This window comes from Adelges cooleyi, unplaced genomic scaffold, assembly GCF_023614345.1.
Source record: "Adelges cooleyi isolate 19-005CV unplaced genomic scaffold, UGA_ACOO_1.1 ACOO_flye_CR_arks_rails_tigmint_CR_PRNA_30, whole genome shotgun sequence".
NCBI classification, from domain to species: domain Eukaryota; kingdom Metazoa; phylum Arthropoda; class Insecta; order Hemiptera; family Adelgidae; genus Adelges; species Adelges cooleyi.
The window spans coordinates 10,985,600-11,001,824 of NW_026095971.1; the positions used below are offsets into that span (position 1 = coordinate 10,985,600).

Consider the following 16,225-nt stretch of genomic DNA (forward strand, 5'->3'; position numbering starts at 1 on the left):
GAAAAGTATCTGCTCGCATTTACTTTGTAGACCGGAAAATTATTTTTTTTCAAGAGCGTTTTTTCCTCTTGCGAAAACCGAGTGCGTTTATCACGTGTCCTGTGGGTCGTTCAGTCCCTCTTTGAGCCAAAAAAGGTCGTGTGATCAAAGCGTTGACGTAATGTTTTTGAAAATCGACGAACTAAAGGAATCGGCCATCGACCTTTTAGATCTGAAAGGAAACGGTTACCGCGCTTGTTATTACCGATATTTAGGAAAACGCTTATTTGGCTCGTGCGCGCGGATAATTTGAGTATTCACCGCGTCCAGCTGCAATCCGACAATATTGAGGTAATTTCACGTTACCGGTAAATAATAATATAAATACCACGCCTATCACGTTGGGCGTGCTAAAATGGTTCGAATTCTATTATGCGCTCATAAACGGCGAGTGCGGCAGGACGTCGTGCGGTGTTCGCTTACGGAGGTGTATACACAGTAGACGAGGTGTCGCCCGCAGTTAAACGCTCCCCGTGTGTACAAATATGTGTAATATACATACGATAACAACAACGATACGGCCGTCCCTAACCTTCGTACTAAGCGCCAGCGTGTACAGATTATTCCGGTTAATTTTGAAGAGGAGAAAAAAAATACCTCTGTAATATATTTTTTTTTTACATACTCCTATCGCTTTATAGCTCTATTTGTCGGTGCTAATAATATTGTATTAAACAATAATAATAATATGTCCTCGGCGAGAAAAGGAAGACCGGCTGAACGGGGAAGGGTGCGTTTATTCGAAAGTAAAACAAACGGCGAGAGAACGTAGGACTGTTTTTGTAACACACGGCATGCTGGATGATGATGGTAACGAAGATAGGGTGGTAAGGGGAAAGAATGATGCGGAGGGTAAAGGGAGAATCGGTTAGAGGGTCGAGAGGGGGTGCGACACAAAGGGTCCTGCCACCGCGGTGCACTATCGATCCGAAGTGCCGCCGTGTGGCGACGGCAGCGAAAAACGCCGTCGAGGATTCATATCGCCGGAAAGCTCCAGTCCCGCCAGTCTTCGGTCGCTTTCATAGTTCCGGTCGCATCTCGTAAAAGCAACAAAAACAAACGGCGCCACGAGGATCCTGGATCGGATTCTGAGCACGATTGTTTTTTTTCTTCATATTTTTTATCGCCACTCCGGTAAGTGATTTTATTACTGTTATTGCATTTAAAATGTTAAATATTTTCATAATCATACAGTGTCTACATAACAGTTATTATATCTACAAATTTAACTTTCCATATTGTCGCACGGATACGACAATATTTAAAAAATAATAAAGTATTGTAAAATAAATGTTACTGTATTAGCATTTTTAGTACTGCTAGAAGTCTTAGTTGTTTTTTAAGATCAAGTACAAATCTCGATGGCCGTCAGTTTATTATTATATGAGTTTAACGCACGCGTAAGCGGTATAATAATAATAACAACATTATATATTATCGCACGACCACGAGACACGATTTTGCATACCATTCGATCCTGTAGCCACGTTGCTTATATGCTTCAACGAGACTGTATACCGATAAGATGACTTTAAAAGCTTTGTTGTTGTGGCGTGCACCCGGCGCGACGTTACCGGCTATCGACCGTTTGTTTACGTTTTCTCTAGGTATCTCATCGAGATAAGACACGGTATGCCGCCGCCGCCGCATGGACTCCACCGGTACCGCATGATAACAACATATGTATATATTATGTACTATAATATATTAATATACTAATTAATACTATACACGAAGTATGAGATTTATAAAGGTTTGGTGTTACTTTTTTAAGGGGATTTGATACCGACCATTTTTAAGAAGTTTTGTATAGACAATATTTAAGAAAAAAGTGGTTTAAATAAATGTCGACCGTGTCAGTTAATTTACCGGTTAATTTGTATAAGCTTCATGGTAAATTTTTAATTTAAATCATTTTGTCTATGAGTAAAAGCCATTTTATTTAATATAATAGTACATATTTTGTCCATCGCATAGACTAAACCAGTGATTCTATTAGTAATCTGATAACAGATTTGAATTCGTTATGAAGTTTACTTGGGATCCTACAAGGTACTTTTTTGATATCTTTTTCTTACTATGAATAAGAAAGTTTGAACATTTTATAAAATTTCAAATTTTAAAATCAAATTTGTAAAGGGTTAAATTCAAAATTGAAAAAAGTGCCTGGTAGGATCATAAATAAACTTCATGACGAATCACAAATCTGTTTTCAAATTACTTATTGGATTACTGGTTCGGCCTGTGCGATGGACAAATAATGATGTGTTTTGACTGAAAAAAACGGCCGGTATCGAATCCCCTTAACCTTCAAACTAATGTTTGACAGGGTAGTTAATAAATGACATTGGCCATTGTTATTATGAAAATAACCAATTGACAATAAATTACATCTATGCTCGGTTAGTAATAAGTACACTAATATGCTGTAATTAGAAAGTTTCCCTAAAATAAATTGAAAAACTTTTTAATAATTTTATTAAAAATATTGAATTGCTAAGTTTGTTTACTATTGCCTTATCTTATTCGATTTTCAATGCCTAAATGTGAAACTAGAAGGATAAAGGATCCAAAAAAGTACAAATTATATCTATGCAATTTTACATTACTGGTTTAAATTACTCAAATTTAATAAAAATAATATAATATGAATGACTATTGTATGTTTCAAATGAAAGTGATTGTTGTGATACGCGAACTATTGTCCGTATATTAATGGTTTATGTAGTTAACTACGCTAAATTAGTGGTCAACCCACCGCGATATTTTAACTAATATTATAAACTTTATAATATATATTAATATTAATAACATACAACAGTAACACATTTATTGTAAAAACTTTTGAGACCAGTAATTTACGTTTGAAATAAAACTTAAATGGGGAAAACACAAGTCTATAATGTTTGTGTGACATTACTGACATTGATATTACTGATAACGTATAGCTAAAATTTGTCCTGCAATATTTTTTATATTATTTCCGTTTAGTACTATGCCATTGTGGTAACCACTTTGATAGTATTGCCTTTGATCGATTTACTTATAGTATTGATTTTCTTTAGCTCAAGATCAATTTATTATCCGACATGGCGATTAATTATCGCTACGACCAGTTGACTTGGCGAATCGTTAAAACAACCATTTCTTATTGAATTAGTCATAACAATTGTAAATTTTTAAAACTATTATAACGTTAAACTGAATTAATCTGAGGAAAAAAACGTGTTTAGGCCGTTTCGTACCAAATAGCGGTACGGTTAAATTTCAATGAAGCTGAATAATGGTTCAGTATAATGTATGAAGCCCCAAAAAAGAACTCGTCTTACTGAAATTGTGGTAACAAAAAACATAAACGGATGCCTACCGTTAAAAATTTACATTTAAATGTGAATTAATTCCATGGCGTGATTTGGCCATTTTATTATTCTATTTAAATTATCTGAAAGTTTCACGCAATCCGTATAATTTGTGTATAAAATATGTATATCTTTATAAATAATCGTTTTCCACTTTTTGAAAACCCAACTAGAGGTATAACAGAATATATAAATGTTATCATCAACGTAATTCACTATAAGTTAAACATCATATTATATGGATCATGTTACTGCGATTATTTCTGGTAGTTTTAAAATAAATCGAATAGAAAAGCTTATGAAAAAAATACCTAATAAAAAGAAATTATAGTGGCTTACTTACATTTGGAAATACTACCATTTGCAGTTAACGAAATTAACCAAAAACATTATTTTATTACATGTTGTGTTTCTATATAATAAAATAATTTCCATGAAAAAAAAAATGAAACAAATGTATATTAAATTTCTCTATATTATTACTATAAGACTAGCTGTTGTTTCCTATAATCGATCCTTTAGTATATTTTTATAGTCTCCTTTTTTCGATTTGCACAGTGGGTAGTTAATTAAGGACCCCGTCTTAATAATGTCCACTTAATAATCACCAGTTTGTATTTAACCGGACAGCGTACTTTTGTAGACATTTCCTTGACATACAACAGAAGTCAATACACAACTGTTAAATGAGCAAATACTGAACGACCACACACTTAGTGCGCATAATAATTTTACTGCATACTAGTACGTAATAAAGATATAATTAACTTAAACACTTTGATGGATAAGAAGAGCAAATTTATTAATAAGAAAGGAAATTTATACAATAAGGTATTGTATATAATATTACATTATGGTAAAATCGTGCTAGTAGGTAAATACTCTAATAATAATTATCCAAAGTAACGCTTTCTAATCTGTAGAGTAAATACGTTTGTAGAAATTAAGATTTATAACTTGTAAAAGAATAATACCCGACAAATATTTTAATATAAAACAATACTATGTAAGTGTGTATACAATAGTCATAATACTTAAACAAGTTTTTTATCGATTAAGAAGATATTGAGGTACCGTAATAGAAATTGGAACGTCCTGTGTAAGACGATTTCAGTAAAGAAATCTTCTTGATAGTAAACTTAAAAAGAGAAAAGGATTAGTATAGTGAGTTGGGGTGAATAATAAAAACCTATGACGAGTATTAAAAATGACCATAAAAACGATGGCTCTTGGGTTCTAATGTTCTGAGAGCACTTTCAACGAATAAAACAAATTAGCAGAATTAATTGAGTAAATGATGTGAATTTTTTTACTGCGTTTTAAAATTAACTTGTTACAAAAACGTCACTTTGTCAAAGTGACAGTGTTCCCACTCGGAAGTCTTAAAAAAACTTAATCCTCTTACAAATAGAATGGAAAAAATAGAAGTGCGTTTAAAGACGAACGAATCCTTCTATTCAAGCTAAGTGACTCAGATAGTGTTCGTACATAAAGGTTTTCATTTTCAATTGAAATTTCATCATTCGAATGCCATTAAAAGAAAACTACCTAGCTTTTTCGACCGAATCCATCATAACCCAGCGTACACCATTGATGTTGGTGCAAGAACATGATGACTGTACTAAGTCTTTGACATATATATTATGACGTATCTTTTCTTTTCTCTTCGTTTTTGTTATTCATAATCTTTAATTACAGACTCAACTTCTATATTACCAATTCAATATTCTCATTTCTCGCTGTATGTATTATACATCACTAGAAATCCCACCGTATTGTATTTATAAGCCGTCACAGAGCCGTTGGAGCAGCGTTTGTTTAGTATTAGAATAATGTATTATCTATATTATGTTCCAAAACCTATTGCGTTATATCCGAGGTTCCTTTATGCCGCGTTATATGTATAATATAATAATAATATACAGTTCGAATATTAGAAACTACATGCGAATCGGATTTCGGCAAAAGCTAGGTCTAAGAGTTATAATATACAAATTATGGCCCGACAGCCGTGGCACCTGAAAACTAAACTCGTAGATATCCCATTAGTTTAATAATGTATCGCAGGCATTCGAATATGCAAAGACATTTCGCCGATAATGAACAACCTACCCTGCCTAGCCGTTGATGCAGAGTTAATTTTAACTACCAGCAAAATCCGCCACAGTAACGGTAGCACTCGGGGTAATAATAATAACAGCACAAGAGGAGAAGAAAAATAAACGACAGTTGCGGAGGTCGCTAGAAGAAAAACGTGTTGAGGCGATATTATAATATCTTTTATATATATATATATATATTTGATATACGGGAGTCGCGCTATACTTTATACTTTATATATATTTTTATAAAAAAAAAAAAACATAAATCGTAAATCATGATTAAATGGAAATTTATGTGGGGGTGACCGGCTTGTTGTATAGAAAGGAGGGCGAGAAGAAGTTGGTATGTGAAGAAGGAGCCAGAAACGAGTCACGGTTCCGAAACCCAATCGTGATATCTTGGAAAAGGAAGACAACGACGGTGGCGAAAAAAAGTTAAATAAAACCGTATTTTTTTGCGAAAGTACGGCCGATTTGCATGCGCCAGGTAGCGTCAGTTCTACATATTATTTACACATTAAAAAGTAGTATTACAAGATGTATTTTATATTTGAGTGTAGATAATATACACGCAAAAATAAGATTTAAACGAATTTATGTTGTTTCGGTTTGGCATAAGTGTTATTTCGCCGTTAACGCGGCGGTGTTACCGGAGAAATGTATGAGAGAGAATCAAATTAATTCCATCGTCCGTTAAAACATACTTTAAACGATACTATGCTCATTAAAACATTTGCAAGACCCAAATGTATTATGTAAATATTACACCTAATGAAATTGTTAGTAAAAATTTTAAACGTCCGCACACTATGGCAGTAACCCGCAAATAGTCATCGTTTGTCGATTTATTTTACAATCATACACATCTCAAAAAATATTTTTATTAAAATATAATGAATTTAATATGCATTCACATTACTTATATCTAGCTTAAAATATTAAATTTTATATTATTACACGACGTAAAGAAACAATCATAATAATCTTAGTAATTATTATGGTAAATATTAATTTATTAGTTTATTTATAACAAAAATAATTTTATCCATATCCAAGGCTGATGGCACTCAAAAGTTTTAACTAGTTATTTTCTTATTAATGTTTAGCTGTACAATTTTTAGTTTTTAACTACTTCAAGGAGACGAGTTTACCTCCTACCGAGAAAACCCGCCCATTTAAAAAAGTTATAGACCGTAGTTTAGAGTAAAAAGCTCCATAGGGCCCTATCCTACTAGTTATATTAGGTTGTACACCACAGTTAATTTTAAAACAAAATTCAATTTCAAAAATGTTTATTTTCTATTTTTGTTTTTTTGAATAACGGTTAAACTAAAAATAAATTATTCTACGATATTTTTGCAAAATCCTCTTACAAATTAATGCCACTCAAATAAAAAAAAAAATAGAATCTCTTTAGAATTATGCATTTTAAAATCTTTATGTATACCAAATGTCTGGTTCATTATAGTACAATTAATAAATTATTTCTAAACTAATGCCCAAATAAAAAAAAACACCAACATCGAAGCAAAGTGGGGACGAAGCATAGTGAGATCGGTTAGTCAAAGGAATAAAAAAAAGACACATTTTTGGCAAACACTGATATTCTATAATATCTAAAAAATATTCCATACAAATTTAAAACTATTTCGACTATTTTTAAAAATGTTACGTGTCGTTTGCCTTAATGATATTTAAAACGAACTGCAAATTTCAAAAACATTTCTTGGTTCAAATTTGTGTAAACATTAGACCGGCTTAATGTTAAAGGAATGCGAATGCGACGTTTTTTATTTTTATTTCTCTTGCAATTTATGTTGTTTCGTTAATGTGTTTTTGCTTTATATTATATTATCAAATTTAGTTTATAATAGCAAACCACCCTAAACATTATTCAGCTTTTATCGACACACGTGACATATAAGCCCATCGTGTCATTTAACGAAATTCGAAAACCTCTTTTTATATTTGAAATCGATGTTAGCCCTGTTAGAAATGAATGAACCGCGTTTTGACAGGTAACTAATTACGATAAATAGCGAGGGTCACTCAACCGTATTAGTTTGACAAACGCTTGTCTATAAACACGTTTTTACGATTATTTTTAAAAGGATGACGTCCTTTTAATATTTAGGCAAATGTGAATTATTCGCAAAAAAATATACATCTAAACCGTAATAACAAAACGTCATAAGTCACCATAAGCCATACAATTTAACCATAAAAAACGTCAAAAAAATGTATGATTTAACGTAATTGAGTAATAATAAAACGAAATCAAACGATCTTACATTCATTAATATAATACACAATAATGTCGTTTATATAGTACGAAAAGACCCAATGTATATTATACCGAAGGATAATTATATTTTTAAAACAATAACATTTAAAAAAAAATATATTTAAAAATGTTTATCGTTTGATTTGTATGAGTTAAGATTAGTTATATTATTGGCTGAGTCCATTAGAAAAACAATATTATCGCAGGAAATTCAGACCACTAAAACTCATTTTGTTTTTTTTTTTAAATAGTCGATTCATTGTACTCTCCGAATGTGCGTGATATTTGTTTAATATTATAGTTGTTTTTTTAAATGATTTGGTAAGGTTTGAAATCAAGGTCAAAATTAAGTTATGTCGTAAGCAATAAAACGATCCCGGTGTTTCTCGGTTTATCATTGACACTATCGGTCTGAATTCTAATGGTAATGTAAAAGTGGCACTGTATATTTGAAGCGGAGTTTAAATGTTGACAGCGCCGCCGCGAAGAGCAAACAATAAATTACTAAAACGCTGAACCAGAAAACAGAATAGATGGCTAAAGAAGGAAAAACAGCGGAAGAGGGATCTGGATAGAAATAAGTGAGAACTTTTCAAAACGACCTTTTGTTTCCACTTTTCGTTTACCACCATTACTGCCTTCACTGAATCTACCATAGGTACAGCAAAAGAAAATCGGACTGTTTTGGAAAAACAAAAATTCCCCTATAGTCCAGCGTTTCGCAATTGTAAACTCCGAGTTTCAATATTACTTCAACAGCATTCACTGACATCCCCGGAGATCTATTTCCAATCGACTTGCTTTTGCCAAACTTTTGTATCGTTGTTCGACCCACGGTCATGGAGCATTGAACTCCCATAAGGAAACAAATTATAAACTTCCACCAACAGTCATCAAGGGGCTCGTTTAAAACATAGTAACAATTACTGTGTCATTTCGATCACAGTCCAAGTGATTATAAAGGCGTGTGTGTCAAAAAAAAGTTCACCTATTATAGTTATTAATCTAGGAATACAACTGTATTATATTCGCCGAAATTTTAATCCATAGCAACAATTTTAAGGAAGTATTAAATAAATTGTTATAGTTTGAGTTATGATAAATTATTATGTTTTCAAAAAGAAAAGTTGTAATTAAAATTGTAATTATTTTCGTTAAAACTAGTGTTTTACGTTATTTGTATCATGTAGTTATTTGTATCACCCTATATTAGCTTTTAATCAAAATTAAAACCAATTGCAATGCAATAAAAAAAGGGAGAGGCAATCTTACCGGATTTCAAAAAATAGATCAACAGTAAAGAATGGTAAGGAACTTGTTAAAGTATATTAGTTTTAACACTACGGTAATTTCTTTAACCTAAGATTGGCGTGCTATTATTCTCAAATCTCAATGTAAACCATTTTCGAAATACATTGAACGAGGAATTCTAAAAATGTTTTGATATAACAAGTGACAACGTCAACGCCAAACGCACTACTTAAACCGAGAAACAAAGGGATTTGCAGTTGACCATCAAGGTCTAATTGCAATACAACTGAGATGAATTACCAGAATCAGGAATGTCAAATGACAAATGAATTCGGAATTCCGGTTGAGTTAAGCATTCGTTCATTTTCCACTCAAGCGATACAATTCTCCTTAATCTCTCTGCTCGTTGAACTGATAGTATAAGTTAAAAATCGTGGTGTGGCCGAAGGAGCGCTTAGACTAAAACTAGCCAGACGACAGTAAAGCTGGTAGCATAGTCAAGTTAGATTTTATGCAACTACTACAGCACATGCTGGTAAAAAAAAAAAAAAGATTTTTATTTTCACCAGATCCGTATTTAAAAACGTGTTAAACGAAGAAGCGTACAAATAATGTAATAAGTTAAAATAACATGTATAGAGAAGCTTTGATATTTTAAAACGCTGTTAATTGTTGTGTTAAATTCATTATGAAAAAAAAAAAAGATCATAACTGCAATGTGTTCATCTATATTATGTTGTGTTCAACAGAATTTGAACACATTACGCTTTTGTACGAATAACACCTCTGTGTTAAATTTCATCCGACTAGTTTACAACATTTTTCTGACACACATTTACATGGTACTTTATACTCGAGTGAAAAAAAACATGGTGAGATTAATATAGGTCACTGCTTGTTTCACCATATTACTGTATATTATACAAGGCATGCGAGCTGTCTCGCCTATTTTAGTTTCCCACAATATGTACGTTAATTTTAACAATACAACAAATTATAATATTATCGCATAACTGAACTTTCGTACAAACGGAAACCACATAAATGTCATAAGATGCAAGTACAAACTATGTTCAGTACCCTTAAGCATTTCACTATAACACTTCTGAGTTTAATTTCTGGAAGTATAATTATATTTTTAATTAAAAATAATTGTTTTCTTGTCCATCATTCATTTTTCAATAGTACCTACTCCACCGCGCCTGATAGCTTAACTGTATGTTATTATTCTCTTTTGGTGCTGTTAAGTAAATAGTAATGCGATGGGTGGTACTGTCGGGTCAGCATCAGGATAGCATAGCTATACATCTTGTACGTCTATTAATCTCTGTCTCATAAACCCCAAAACGCGCAATCCGTTGTTATTATATTCTTTAGTCAAACAATTATTAATCGTCAAACAACCAGTTTTAAATTCTAGCCGGTGGTCATACAACCTGTACGAAACGTGTAATTTTGTACATTATAAAATATCGTTTTTATCGATTTGCTTTGCTATTAAATCAATAAATTATACACTGATTCTTGTGTAAAAGAAATAATGTCTTGACTATAGTTTGCTATAAAACACATAAGAAATCGATAAAACAAGTTTATGAATAAATGCAAAAACTTTTTTTTTAATGTATTTATATACTATATATGTTTATCAGTTTATATAAGTGCTTATACAAGCAACTTGATGATTGATTAAGTAAAATTGAATAATAATAAATTAAAAAATGGTTTAATTTACAATTGTAATTTATGTAGGATTTATTAAAATAAACAAACATGATTATTTAACATTTTATAATAATAACTATTATAAATGTATATAACCTCACATTCCATGTTTCATACAAATGGTGTTATTTTTTTTCCCTCGTTCTTTCATAAAATAAAAAATAACCGTTGCCTGACACGCGACACACAAAAAATGGCAATAAAATTGAATCTTTCGACCCGAGTTTGGAGTAGTGTGAAATTCTTGGTACCGTGAAAATTCATTGTCTCCTGAATGGTTTTGCTTTCCAGTTAAAATGAAGTCGTTCGACGACGGTGCACACACGGTGGTGCATCTGCTGTTGTTTACTTAGGGTATCTGTGGGTGGCGCGGATGACGCGCTATTGTCATTCTGTTTTGCTACCGAATCTCATACCTACGCCACACAACCGTTAAACGCGGGCACTTACTACACTGTATAGCTGCACGAATCATCTTCTTTTTATTGTAATAATAATAATATTATATTATTATTTCCCGAAGTGACTGCGCATCTGCGCGCGTGTTTATACATGAGGAGACCTCCATGAAATTTCGAATAAAAACGTCCCGCTGGCATCTAGTAGTAGCAGACGAAGATCTCGGGTAATATATTTTTCGTGTCACGGTGGTTTGTAGGGAAAGAGCCAACAAGCGAGGGAAAAAACACCTTCGAAGAAGAAGAAAACTGTTGATGAACACACACGCATAATATATGTATATATATATATTATATTCCGTCAATGGCCGTATGCAAATTTGATCTTGTAAACACACTAATCATTCCCACGCGTTCTACCAGCTGACTGGAGCGGTGCACAGTGCGTGGATCGATTATATATACAAAAAAAATCAATCATAATAACTAGGGCCTTTTTAAATCATACAGCGAAACATATAACATTATATATTACTATTATTATCATCATCAACACGAAATTAAGTATATTATACAATACAGACGCTGTCTCGCTCTCCTGATCGAATTACGCTTTGTAGAAAAAATTTAGTGCAAGTGTATAATAATTTTATCTTTTTGAAATACCACAACAGATTTCGTTTCTCTTTATAAACTCTGGCATTATATTATTATTATTTTTAATATTTTATAAAATTGAATATTTTCTGTTAAAAATATTATTTTTGCTATTATTATTTTTATTATAATAGTGATGCGTTAAGCGTGTAAAACGGTCACACGGTATATTTCTTGAATAGCAATAACAATAATAAAATATAATATCGCCTTGACGGTGAAGAGATTGTACGGGATTTACAGAAGGCGCACCTAACCAATTTAAAAGATTTAACGCTAAATCTCGTCTATAAAAAAAATGTCATTCTCTTCGCGAGCATATTTTCTATTTACTTTTTTGTTTACACGCACAGCCTGAAGCATTTAAAGTACAAGGGCAGATATTTTTTGAAATGCAATATATAATAATATGATAGCTACCTGTTATATTATTATAAAAATATTAGCTAAATTAACTTTATATACAATTAACGAACATCATTATAATCTAGTAAAAGAGACACATACAACTTTATAAATACAGGCTCTTAGTTGTCAAGCGGTACACTACTATAATACCAAACATATTATTAAATATATTTTTAAATAACGTATTATACAACTTAAATTAAAACAGAAATAGTTACAGAAAAACATGCATGATGAAATAAATACCTTTTCAGCTAGAATGCGAAGCTAAAATATACTTAAAGAACTTATCGTTTTAAAGAAAGAATGAGTAGATATTTTATTATTATTGCTATAGTAAAAATAAAATTGTTTAAAAATTATATCTTTACTAACTTTTGCTTAACGTGTTTTATTTCAAAAATATAGACAAATAATATTCTTTGTTTGAAAATAAGTTATAACTACTGTTCTGACAAACAAGTTTTTCAGTTAAAAACGTAAATATAATTTATTAAAGAGAAAAAAACTGGTTAAAGTGAGAAAAACAAACGATAAATAAAACCGAACATGAATAAAGATGTAAACATACTAATCCATACAAATTAAAAACATTAAACATTTTTTATCTCACCTTAACATTTAAAATTGTTGTTGGACGAAATAGACTTGTCATTTAGTATTAGATGTCTCTATGATCATCGATCGGGTTTGGGCCATTTGTACGGTGTATAAGGGACGCACAGAGCATTTATTTATGTCTACGTTCAAAGTAGGTAACACTTTAAAACAGACCTATTCTCCATTCTAGTCGGTTGAGCTGAGTACGGTGAAGTGTTAGAAATTCGCTCCGGGTAAATGTCTAACGCGTTGCTCATAACGAATTTGCCCATAGTTATCACTCGAGATTACAACACATATATGACAAGAGGTGCACTTCACGAGGAGATGTTTCCGGACCTTTTTTTTTTATTTTTATCATTTCATTCTGTCCTAGAAGAATGTCCCGCTGCGAGGCACTTGAACCCTAAGTCGAGTCGAGCAACAACCTCATTTAAAATCGTTCTTTTGATAGCAAATTCCGTAAGGACATCTTTACCGCCTATGTTTTCCTTTACGCTGTTAAGACTTTGACCCTTTCACGTCGCCATGTGTCTGAAGCGTCCAGTCAATTTTACGTCAAAGGTATTTTTTTTTATCTTTTGAACCGACGCGAAGTATAATCACGAACCGTGACACGTCATATGAATTAACAGACGACTAGGACAACGTCACAAAATGATCTGACTGTAATGCGGTTTAATGCATTCTCGAGAATATACTCAATACATAATATATATAAAAAATATACATAATGAAATAACGTGATTCATAAAATACAGCAAAATACCGCAAACGGTTCATATTTGTTTAAAAAATCTTTGCCATAGTAATGCAAAGTAACTCCTAACGCGCACTTTTTTAAAATCTTCTGCTCTCCTAATAGGCCATCTGTGTTGTCTGTTGGTATATTAAATGTATTTTTCTAGAGATGGCGATCACAGTCTTTCTTTTTAATAACAATTAATTTTCTTCTTTCTTACATCAGTACAAATATTTGCAGTCGTAAGAAATACCATTATTGGTTTACTTGGGACGACGTCGTTATATTAACTAACAATTGGGATTACAAAATTGGTGGTTTTATTTTATTTTTTACCTTTTGTGAAAAAGAAATAACTTTTCAGTTATAAATTCTGTAAGACTCTGTACAGAACCTTTGGATAAAAAAATTAGAGTGAAATAATTTAATATTGTCTGTTTATACCTATACCTATATAAAAAAAATATCTGTTCAAGGAATAATTGTAATAAATTGGCTGAGCGTTGCCGAAATATAATATTTGAAAGCCATTAATGATCACGAAAAGAAGGGACTAACTTTTATTGGTTTTTTATTGAGGGAAACTTTTTTTTTATTCCAACCCAAATAGCTAGTACACACTACACAGTAATATAAAATATATATACAGTTTTCCCCAGTGATTTACTACTTTTCCTCTTTTGCCCATTATTGGCATACAACGTCATCCCTGGCTTGTCGCGCCACGGCCAAACAGTCCATTTATTATTTATTATTACATCTCTTCTGCCACGGTACTATAGAATTCGGTGTACACAAAAAAATATTTTTATTCGACTGACAAATAATTTCGACTCTTTCGCGGGACTCGAACATTCGTGATTTATTTCTGCAGATATGTTTTTTTTCCTAACCCAATTATTAATGTTATACTTTCCCGCGTTAACCCGTATTTGGTTTAGCTGGACCTACGGTAAGAATAAACCATACTCGTACAAGCTTCAAGAGTAAAAATTATTATTATTTTATAACGAATTTTATAAGACAATAAACATTTACATTATGCGTTTTTTATGGGCTATAACGTACCAATTATGTATCTTATATTTTTTTATACATTTACATTTTATACGATTATGAGGTGTAATAGGTACGATTATGCTACTGACAGTGACGTTTAATTCAGATTTCAGACAGCAGGTCTAGGGGATAACCTTTACAATAAAAACGCATTCAGCATTTTTTTTTTTGCTTAGATTTAAGGTTTACGGTTAACGTGGTTTAAATCATTTATTCTTTGCGTTGTTGTATTGAGTGAGCAAAAACGAATACGGCCAGAGTTCGTGCCGATATGACGTTTTTCATACCTCTAGTCAAAACACACACACAATAAACGACCCCAACGATAAACGCTTATGTGTGTGTGTGTAATGTGCACAATCGACCGAACAATATGGAGCGGTTATATTTTGTTCTCTCATATATACATATATTCGTGTCCCTCCCGTACTGTTCCGTTTAAACGTTATTGTTGCACCGTATGCACCAGAATAATATAAGTATTATTATTAATGTTTCAAAAATTCCTTCGGCCTTCTCTCCCAATAATGTAAATGTGAAAAATAAGGAACGCGTTAGGTTTGTATTTGTTCATGACAACGTTTATACAAATAATATTATATAACCGAATTACTATGCTGTAAATACTGCACAGTATTTTGACGTTGCACTATGCACATTAAAACGACTCAGTCGTATAGCGTGGTTAGATTAGCCGGTTATGTTATGCTAGGTTCAGTGTACGCAACTGCTCCTTGGTGTATTATTTTAAGTTTCCCTTAAAAAACATTTGCCAAAAGTTGTGTCGGATAACTGTATTTTGTTTACCTTGCGAATTACGTATGGATAATATAAACAAATAATTATTTTACAACGTATACATTTGCTTTACTTAACGTTCCATTTTATAATTGTTTTACAGGTCCTGCGGTAACCAAAACCTTTGAAACGGATACCGGAGTACAACTTATTGCTAGAGAGAGTAAGTATTATTTACACGTTAGACGTTACGGTCATGGGCCGTGTGGGAATTAAACCTTGTCAACTGTAAATTATATTTTTTTATTATACTGGTCGGTAAACTTGTGTCTCTAGAAGACGAACGTCTATTTACAACTATAGAGCCCCCCGTTGATATAAAAACTGAATAAAGTATTGCGGTAAAAAGTGTTCGTACTCAGTGAAGTTTAATGGATTTTTGGGTTGTCTTATAAACATGGTGCCGAGTTATATACCGAGCACGCGTAATAAATTATCCAATTTGCGTGTAACGTCTAAAGCAAATAAAATATTATTATAGTGTTACACAGTCCTTATTATACCTATTTGATTTATATGTAGCATTTTGCATGTTATCCGATTAAATGTATGAATTTATAGACGTCCAGCGACCAGTTTATAATTTTTCACATTTAATCGACTATGAAAATATAACTGTATTGGTGACAACCGAAGATCATAATCCGATACTCTATAATTTGACAGACATGATAGAAAAGATTACTCTTAAAATAATTTGCACTGTGCACACTAAAGACTTTTGTTCTGGCAATCGAACGGAAAATTAAACATTGTAGTAGTACAAATACGTAGGTAAGTCGTTAAGAAGTTTAAAAGATATC

At 32.0% G+C, this 16,225-nt stretch overlaps 1 protein-coding gene across 1 annotated transcript in view; it reads left to right on the forward strand.

Moving 5' to 3' along the window:
* Nucleotides 1-1,031: 1,031 nt before the first annotated feature.
* The window catches only part of LOC126838701 (frizzled-2-like), a 47,889-nt gene continuing 32,695 nt past the window's right edge, over nucleotides 1,032-16,225 (forward strand). Inside the window, exons 1-2 of the mRNA XM_050573339.1 lie at nucleotides 1,032-1,173; nucleotides 15,526-15,585. The gene's annotated coding sequence lies outside the window, so the exon portion shown is untranslated. The remainder of the gene's footprint in view (nucleotides 1,174-15,525; nucleotides 15,586-16,225) is intronic.